The sequence below is a fragment of the Geospiza fortis genome, unplaced genomic scaffold (genome assembly GCF_000277835.1).
Source record: "Geospiza fortis unplaced genomic scaffold, GeoFor_1.0 scaffold112, whole genome shotgun sequence".
NCBI lineage: Eukaryota > Metazoa > Chordata > Aves > Passeriformes > Thraupidae > Geospiza > Geospiza fortis.
Window position 1 is genome coordinate 24,503,099 of NW_005054298.1, and position 9,648 is coordinate 24,512,746.

The window sequence follows — 9,648 nt, forward strand, 5'->3', positions numbered from 1 at the left end:
ATTCCTCTGGTATGCCACAGGCTTCCTGTGCGAGTTTAAGCGAGCTGCTTTAGTCTACACATCTCCATTTCATTGTCCAGAAAGGGAAATGCTGCTGCAAGGGTACATTTGAGAACACTTAAACTCTACACTGATAGGGACTGAGAAATCTAGTTTTCTTGAACTCCCGTCTTGACTAGGAGCGGCTTCTGTATCCCTGCACCATGTTTAGCCTCCCCATCTTATGGAGGTATAGGCAGCCTTAAGGGATGCAGCTGAATGTTCAGTACTCTCATTTCCTGACATGTCTTCTGCTCTACTCCACTTGCCTATGAACTCTCCCTGCCTACCTCTGCTCCAAGCCCATCTCTCTACTTGTCTTGGCCTTTTCTGGCCTGTTTTGGTGCAGTCCATGGTTTCCTCAACTTCCCCATAATAGGCACTGGCCTTATTCTGGTGTCAGGACATTGCTCACTTGCCCTGTGAGGTCTTTAACATGGCAGGAGAGAGGAAGATCTACACCATGGGAGGCAGCTAAGTGCAGAGATTCCCCTATCCAGCACCAATCCCGCCAGCTCTGGGACTGGGACGAACACTGACACCTCAGTGCTGTCTGTGCAACACCTCACTCACCTATCTGTGGGGCCCTGTGAGCAGCCATCCTGCACCCAGAGCCTGGGCCAGTCCCTCTGCATGCCAGCACAACCCTGTGGAGCCTCCAGCCAGTTCAGGGATGTCTCACAAGACACTGCTTGCATTCAATGTAGATACAGCCTATGTGAGCTCCTTGCTGGGATGCTGCAAATGCTGTGGGAAGGAAATATTGAAGCTGGAGTGAGAGGAGTGAACAGATGTTTTACAGCAATAACTTCCACCCCAATCCCCCTGGAAAGGTTTGGATAGAGCACCCTGACCCAGATCCCATCTAGAAAAAGTCTGAGATGCCAAGGCTTTCACAAACATAATCTATTGACTTCTACCTTAAAAAAAGTCTACAACAGCTGGCCACTTGTAATTGCTGCTGCTAGCAAGTTGCTTTTATTTTCTCCTATGAAGTTACAGCCAGACCTTCAGTGTCTGCCTCTGTACTTCTCTACAGTGACTCTTCATCTTAATGCTAATTTAATTAGCAAATAGCAGAGCAGGAGACTCTGGTTGATGTTTTAGCCTTTCAGGTGAGCTGCAGTTCCATGGAAGTTAGAGCAGCCTCAGGGCTCTTTTTCTTTCTGGTATAAGGGCCAGAGCTCTCAAGACCATAAATGTGGCCCACAGGTATAATTTTCCCATAGCTACAACTGCTAACAAATATTATCCTGGGACCTAAAATCCTCTTTACTCCATCTATGCATCATGCTACTCATGTTCAAAGTACATCCAAGAATATGGTCAGCCTCAACAGTATGGGTTGTAACAGTCTCAGCCTTTTTCGTTTTAACTTTTAAAGCTAGGACACAAATAAAAAGAAGGGGAAAAGGCTGATAGAATTAACAGGGAATCCAAGTAAATAAAAGCAATGTATTGGTGTTCACGCAGATTAACCTGTTAGGTGATAAAGGAACATAAGTTTGCCTTGGGCAAAGGAGTCACCTACAAAAGAGGAACCGCTTTTAGTACTTACTGCATCCTGTAAGAGTAAAGCCCAAGCAGTCAAGCTTTAGATAACTGTGTCACAAGATACCAAGGAGAAAAGGTTAGGCACTCAATTTCTCAGTATACCCTGAAGAGGACTAAAGTATCCTCTATTCCACAAATCAGACTGAGCTGCAAATCAAAACTGTAGTACTTATGCATAGGTATCTATGAAGTCAATGCCACTGTAATGCCTTCCCATCTTCTGCCCTTTGCAAGAGCCCCCATGATCTGGCTTCCTTATAACAGGATCTATATCCATACTGGGACTTGCATTTGAGTGATGATTTTGTGTCATATCTAACATGCACCTGTCTATACGGACCTTCCTATCCGATATATGACATTTTGCCCACCATGGCTACTCTGCCGGAGCCCGTGGCCAGGCATCACTGCCCTCTCCCGGCAGAGCTGCCCCAGCACGAACGCCAAGCCCGGCTCGCAAAGCTCTGCACTGCAAGCAAGCCTGCTTTGCCTCAGGCACTGGAGGGTATGATTGTCCTTTTGCTGTTGCCCTGACACTTCAAGTAACCTCACCGAGCAGTACAGTGACAGCTGAGCTTCTCCTGAAGGAGTAAGGATTAGCTGAAATATAGCTAAACAGATGAGAAGTGGTGCCCACTAGGATTGGAGGTACACATACCAAGAATTCTGAATGATGAAATGGATGCAATATAAATTAAAGTTTGTTCTGATTAGGGTAATCAGCTAATATATTTAAGCTAGGCCAGTTCAAGTGTGGTTGCATTTTAGCCTCCAAAGACCCCAAATTCTGGTTGCTAACGTGCTGTCAACTGCACTGATACAGTGACAGATCCCTAATGAAGAACGACAAGGAGATGGCAAAAGAGTCCGTCAGTATGTTTCACGATGTTACCTTGTGGTTTCAAGTCTCCTCCTTGGTGCTCTGGAGAATTTTGTGCATATATATACACACACATAGTAATACAGTGCTCCCAGTGTTACAGGTCCTGTGTATTCATAGGGATACAAGAGAGAGAGAGAACTTATTTCTTCAGAGGAAGTTGGGAAGATAAATCCAGTCACAACAGGGAGGTGCTCAGATATAGAAGAAATGGCAGCTACAGCATTTCAACATCTGAGTGTCTCTGAAAGCCATGTGTAATTTCCTAAGCAGATACATTCAGCCCTTCTAATTTTGCCAGTGATGGAAAAAGGTGCATTATAGTCATCAACAGCACTTTACTTTCCATCTGTGTTTCCTCAAGAATTGTGCAAGGTATCACGATTCATTCTGACTGCTCAAGCCATGAGCTCCCTCTAGCATCAAAAAGGATTAATGCAGTTGGTACCTTTGTCATCCTAAAAGAACAGAGAGCAAATATAAGGAAATATCAGTAAGATAAAGGAAATCTGACTCTTTTCTTCTTTTTTTTTTTTTGACAAAAAACCCCAAAACCAACCAACAAAACAAAACCAACAAAAAAAAAAAAAAAAAACAAAAAAACCAAACCAAAATCCTTTAAGCTAGTTATGTGCACATAGGTAAACCTTGTCACCCTAAGAATGATGAGGCAAACACACTCCCAGGACAGGAAAAGGCAGGATATTAGTTTACATCCTAATCCATGAAATACAGGTACAGATTGTGCGAGTCCACTCTGGTTATTAGCTTTCACAGGAGACCACTATAAACTGGCAAGATGATGATTCTGGCCCTGGAGCTGTGCTTATTGTTTAGACAAGCATTGTCACCAGAAAATACATAAAAAAAGAAAACAGAATGAACTTGGATAATAAGCAGGCGAAATTATCCTTTGGGGTACCTCAGATCACAATATTCCAGTTGGCTATTTAGAGATTCTCTAGTCTTGCCTTCCATTTTACAGCATTTGGGAGCAAAACAGGATTGTTTCAGTGGTGTTAGAGCTCCCTTTCCCCAGGGGTACCTAAATGGTGTTACTTGAGTAAATCACGTCAGTGAGAAAGGCATCTTTGGGCTACGGTTTAAATCTTCTAGGGTGTGTTGGCAAGTTTCCTTTCCCAGAGCCAGGGAAAGAAGAAGCCATGTAGCCAGCATATTTTTTGGTCACATTTGGGAGTGGTTGTGGAGATGACAAGCACAAACATGCTAAAGCCTGTATGTCTCTGCTCCACGGACTCCAGTATTTCTGTTGTGCCTGGGGCACAGGAAGCCTCTCTCTATGGCACAGCAATTCTCTCAAAATACAGAGAGAGCAAAGAATGTCAGAGTGAGGCAAAACTCCTGACAAGATAGGAAATGTCAAATGGATTTGCTGCTACACACAGTTGCTGGTGAAACCTGCAAGCCAAACTAGTACATAGAAGTAACACCAACCTTTATACCAGTGCTCAGTAGTTTAGAGAGCTCCTTCTTCCATGCTCAGAAGAAAACCACAGCTCTGTAGGCCAGGCAGGCATTGCAGATTTCAGTTGTTTGTGACATTCCCAGTGATTCTGCACCAGTGTCTGCTGTCCTGTGTTGTTGTCTTATTGCAGAGGTTCCATACTGTTGTCTCCTTATCTCAAAAGTTTCACACCTTCTTGGTGTTTTCTCATGGGCAGCTCCTCGGAGCACTGACTCTTTCTTCTTCACAAAGCAGCCACCTGACTCCAGTCCCCTTCTCAACCAGCCACCCCACTCTTTTATAGCACTCTTCTTCTCATTGCTTACAGCTGTGGCCTGGTAAAGTCAGGCCTGTTCCTAATCTTTGCTAATTGGCCCAGCTGCAACTCCTTAGGGGTAAGATTACTTTCTATACTATCTTTATTTTCTTATTTTCTATCCCCCTACAGTCCTGTCTTTGACATCCAAGTCTTGTCCATCAGTGCCACCAATATTCCAGAAAGATCAAGCACCTAATTGAACTCCCTATGAGGCTTCAGTTTTGAAGCTGTTAATGCAAGAAGAATCTTTGTGTTAAATCCAAACTGGTCCAGTCTTGCTGGGATGATCACAGACTTCATTCAAGGTTGCAAGGTGCAGAATAAGTAGCACTGAAGTCCAGGAATCTCTCCTTCTCCCTTCATACAGTCTGAGATGCTTTAACTTCATGCACTCATGTTGAGGCCAGAGAGTCCCAGTGACCCACACACAAAACACGTGTTGTGGCTTTTCTTAGGAAAAGAAGAGCATTGTGCTAAGCAGGGACACTGCAGCCTCTGCCATACTCCTGCTCCTGCCAGGGCAGGGGGAAGGACTCAGGGTGAAGTGCAGGGCAATCAGCTGATGTGGAAAATCAGGCCAGGCCAGGCTGAGATAACCACATCTCTGCCAATGCTGATACTCCAGAAGTGGCTCCTAATGATGCTGGAAATTGCTTAGAGCTCATCTACATTTAGAACTTTGGCACTGCCTCTCCCTTCAGTGCTACTTTTTCCGATGTCTTACATGTACCACCTCATAGACCTCCTGTCTGATTGCATGGGCCACCCCACTGCAACCCCTCCCTCTCCACCTGTCTGCAGAACAAAGCAATGCTGGACACTGGCTGACAGAAGATATTAGTACAATTTTTCACTCCTCAAATATCTCAAGACACTCAGCTGTGTAAAAAATTTAAATATGCCAGCTGTTGTCTCTGTTTCTGGGCTTAAACAAAACATTTATCATGGACTGTCATCTTTTTATCATCTCACTGGTATGTCAGCAGCAAGACACTGAATAATGAGCACAAAGTATTCCAGGCATCTCAGAGCAGGCAGCATCACTGCCTCACACCATGCTATCCTTGGCTATGATGCCAGTCAAACGCCTCTGGAAATCTTGTTGATCTTTGTAACATTATGCCCAAAAAGTGGTGTTTCTCTGAGTGGCTCCAGAGTCTCTTCTTTTTGGAAAGAAAATGGAAATTCTGGGCATTCAAAATTAAATACAAACCTGGTTTCCCTACTTGAAACCATTTTAACTGCAATCAGGAATCTACAGTTCACTTCAAAATAGTAATTTCATTGCTAAAAACTCCTGACAACTCTCAAAGAAATGGGAATTCATCAACTCTGAAACACAGACAAATAGTGCAAATATAGCACGTGAAATCTCTCTCAAATGTCTCCTGATAATTATCAAGAACATGCAACTTCTACTATTTGTTAGAAAATATATGAAATATCATATCTTGCCATGAAGTACTTGTGTCTTATGCTCTAAGTATTAAATATTAACTTATTTTAACTTACTCTACATAAGAGATCAGATAAAACAGACCCTACAATGGATGCACAAAGGAATGAACACCAAATAAAAGCCTGACAAAGCCAACAGAAACCAAACCACCACAGACCGGCATTTCAGAAAGTGCTTTATTTCCCAGTTCTTTCTGCAATGGCTCATAAACATTATTTTTGTTTGCAAGATCAGAATAAACATCAGTGTACCATCAAAAGTATTAGGCTGTAGTTAATCTCTGAAACTTCTTACCTTACTAATGTTAATTATGCTGGCTGACTTTATGGTACATCTTGTTAGCACCTGTCCCCAGTGAAATTTTTTCCATTTTTGCAGTTATTAGCTAATCTCACTAGCAATCTCTCATTTTGCAAAGGAGTTCAGAAGTCTGAAATAAGAGGAATCGAGAAACTTTTGTTCATAGATTAAACTAGATGAATAAAACCATTTCTCTATGAAAACATCAATCTTTTTTACAATTGCAACTGATGAACCCTAGGTCATAGCTCCTGAAAATGCTAGATTTGGTTCCAGCGTAGTCTGCCTTTTTTTTTTTAAGATGTTAAATTCACTTTGCCTGATCTAAAGAAAAATCTCAAGTTTATGGAATACTTCAGCATAAAATATTTTTGGTAGCTATGAAGCATGGATAATCATGGACTTTTTCAGAGCAGCTGGTGGCTAAATAAAAAAAATTAAGAATTCCTTTCCCTTTTATAAAACTTAAAAAGAAAAGACAATTGCCATATGTATTACTTCTAGGGCCCTGACATGGCCAGAAAAGCTTAACAAATAAATTATACAGCAAATAAACAATAATACAATAATCAATAGTGAATGATACAATTGGAAGAAAATACTTGAAGTTACAATGACAATAGATTTTTTTCTGAAGCTCATCTAACTAATTATCAAAGAAGTCCTTTTCATCCAACTGTTGATAAACAGTTTTATGGACAACCAACAATTCACCATGTTCCCTTTAACAGAGACTCTTCCCTTTACAGTGAAATGTGAAGAGAGGATGAAAAGATTATTTTAGCTAATGTTAGGAAGCTATCCATCAATTTTATATTCCAGTGCCCCTATTATAAACCGGTAAGTGTGTCATGTCACCTAGTACCCTGTCTAGGTACCCTTGGTGTCCAGTGCCAGGTATTTTCCAAAGGTGGTATAAGAACATACATATAAAACTTACCCTCTAAAGGAAGTTCCCTTCTTATTCAGGAAAATAATCTCTGGAAAGCACAAGAATATAAATCTCATTGCCAAACTCTGCTTATTTCTTTTCCCAAAGTTAACAGCACTTTCACTAAAGATGCCACTCACCACAAACTTTGCCCCATTCTGAAGCACTGCTAGACAAAACACTGGGAAAATACCACACCCTTAGCACCTGTAAGAACAGCTTTACCAAAGTATATAAAGTAGAATCTACTGCTGCAGCATCCTCTCCTCAGAATGACTCTCCCATGCTCAAACCTGTAAAAATATGTCTGGTATTGTTTTCCAGCTGAAATGTAAGGGATGAGACGTGTTCCTGAGTTAATTCTCCACCTGAGATCTACTCTAGTGGAGTGAGTATGCTGGACTTGAAAGGCCTAACCAGAATACATCCAGAAATGCAATTCCTGATTCAGACAAGGTACACTACTTCCTTCACACAAAATGAATCTTAAAAATAAAAAATTAAAGGCAATAGTGACTTGCAGTTATCAAACAGACATCAGGATTTTCCACCGTGACTTGCATCCAGATGTAAATTGCAATATTTGAATCAATATGAGGAAAGCTAATTTAATTTATTGCCAATTAAAATGGATTAAAGCACTGAGAAACGAAAGCAAATTCAAACAGCACATTCCCTTCCTGTTGCCCTCTTTCCTCTGACTCAACTTCACACTTTGAACACCCAACTTCTCGGTCTCCCCTTGTCCAAGGCAGCACAAGGCACAGAGGAATATGGACATTGCAGTCAGTCAGTCTGTAACAGCTCCTTTCTGTTGCTCCATCATGGTCCTCTCCACAGGCTGCAGTCCTTCAGCAGAAACCTGTTTTGGCATGGCTCCTCTCCATGGACTGCAGTTCCTTCAGAAAAATCTGCACCTGCTCTGGCATGTGATCCTCTGTTGTCTGCAGGGAACACACCTGCTCTGGCACCTGAAGCAATTCCTCCCTTTCCTTCTTCTCTGACCTTGGTGCTGAGAGGGCTGTTTCACCTCCTTCCTCACTCCCCTCTGCCATGCAGCATTTTCCCTTTCTTGCAGACCCCTCCCCAGAGGTGGCCCAGCTTCACTGATATGCTCAGCTGTGTGCTGTGTCCATTGCAGAGCTGCCTGGAACCAGCTGCGTCCCGCATGGGGCCACCCACACCAGGGCACCTGAACTCAACACAGAAGCACAAACTCAAAGCTGAACATTAAGAACTTCCTGGCCATCTCCTGTGCTCTCTTTCAAGTTGTGCCCAAAGTGTCATTTGTGGGACACAGTGGGGCAGACCCACAGACTGATCTGGACTCACAGCAATAACTTTGTACTGATAAGGTGCTGGTGCACAAAGTGCGAGACACTGCTGTCATCACCCCAGCTCTGCATTTGTGCTGACCTGTGTGGAGATGCAGGTGCAGGAGCAGAACCTGCAGCAGGTGCTTCCTCTGAGGACTTCTGGAGTGAAGGGGGCAGTGGAGCTCACCCCAGTATTTCCCACTCCTTAAGCAAAATGCAACGATATCTTACATTTCAATCATGTAAGAAATCAAACTCCAGCACAATAAAGCAAAAACAAAACCCCAAGATAGAGATTTTTTTTTAAATGAGAAATTTCTTTCTGTGCTGTTCTGGGTATGAGAAAGAGGCAACAGGAGAAAGGCAGAAAAGTGGAAAATCAGAACATGTTAAAACTATTTCCCCACTCCCAAACAGCAATGAGTACAGCGGTAGGAGACAACAAAAAATATGGCTAGGCCAGTGAGAAGCAATTTTATGGCTTGTATTATGTGCAAAGTTAGAGATGCACTAGCACCTGACATGAAAAATCTGTACAGCCAAGAAATTATTGTGAGGATATTGATTTTAAACCAGTAAAGGCCTCTTTCCACAGATCATCTGTTCTCAGTAGAAGTCAGGTCAAGAAGGTTCCCACTTCCTCCATCTCCTTCCATGTACAGAACACCTCAGATGTGATAACAGCTTTGTCAACAGCCAAAACCATGGAGCTATCAGACCAGTTTGCATTCAGAAGATAACCAGCACACTGAAGATAAAAGTAAAATACACAATTACCATTCGAGCTTTTATTAGATGTGAGCTCAGAGCATAAGTAGTAACAAAATCAACAATTAAAAAGCGGTATATTAAAAAAACATTTACCATCTAAAGTGAGCCATTTCAGCCATAAGAAATTGCAGTCTTCAGCTGTAACTTTGAGAGCTTTCTATCTCCTGCAAGCAGTTTTTGCAAACTTGTCTTCCTCTTCTGTTCTCTGCTCTGGTCTCTTGACAGTTATCTGGAGTACTCTCAGAGGTAAGTGATCCTGAGAAAACAGCAAATGAACTAAGAGATAAAAGTGGAAGACAAGGGGGAAACACCTGCAACTTCTGACAACTGAAGTGTCCTCTGTTAGAAACAAAATTTCCACTTCTCTTTCACATTTAATTTTAGCTTTAAAAGAAACAGCTATGCAAAAAAAGTCAAATCTATGTAACTTAACAGTGACCTGATAAAGCAATACTGAACTTAGATCTAGGATAGATTTTTAGGCCCAACTTGTGATTAATTTGCAGAAGCACTGCTAAACTGGAAGCTGGCTGTGGGGAGAAATTGAGATTTGTTTTCTTCTCACTGCTGACCAGTGTTCGTCAAGGAACATATTTAAGAAAAAGTATTGTGTA

The 9,648-nt window shown here is 42.1% G+C and overlaps 1 protein-coding gene across 5 annotated transcripts in view; it reads right to left on the reverse strand.

The window, feature by feature from the left end:
- Nucleotides 1-5,874: 5,874 nt before the first annotated feature.
- CARF (calcium responsive transcription factor) overlaps nucleotides 5,875-9,648 on the reverse strand; it is a 29,770-nt gene continuing 25,996 nt past the window's right edge. For all 5 annotated transcript variants that reach the window (XM_031057803.1, XM_031057794.1, XM_031057801.1 and 2 more), the window contains 2 exons: nucleotides 9,128-9,290; nucleotides 5,875-9,011 (listed from right to left, as the gene is read on the reverse strand). The gene's annotated coding sequence lies outside the window, so the exon portion shown is untranslated. The remainder of the gene's footprint in view (nucleotides 9,012-9,127; nucleotides 9,291-9,648) is intronic.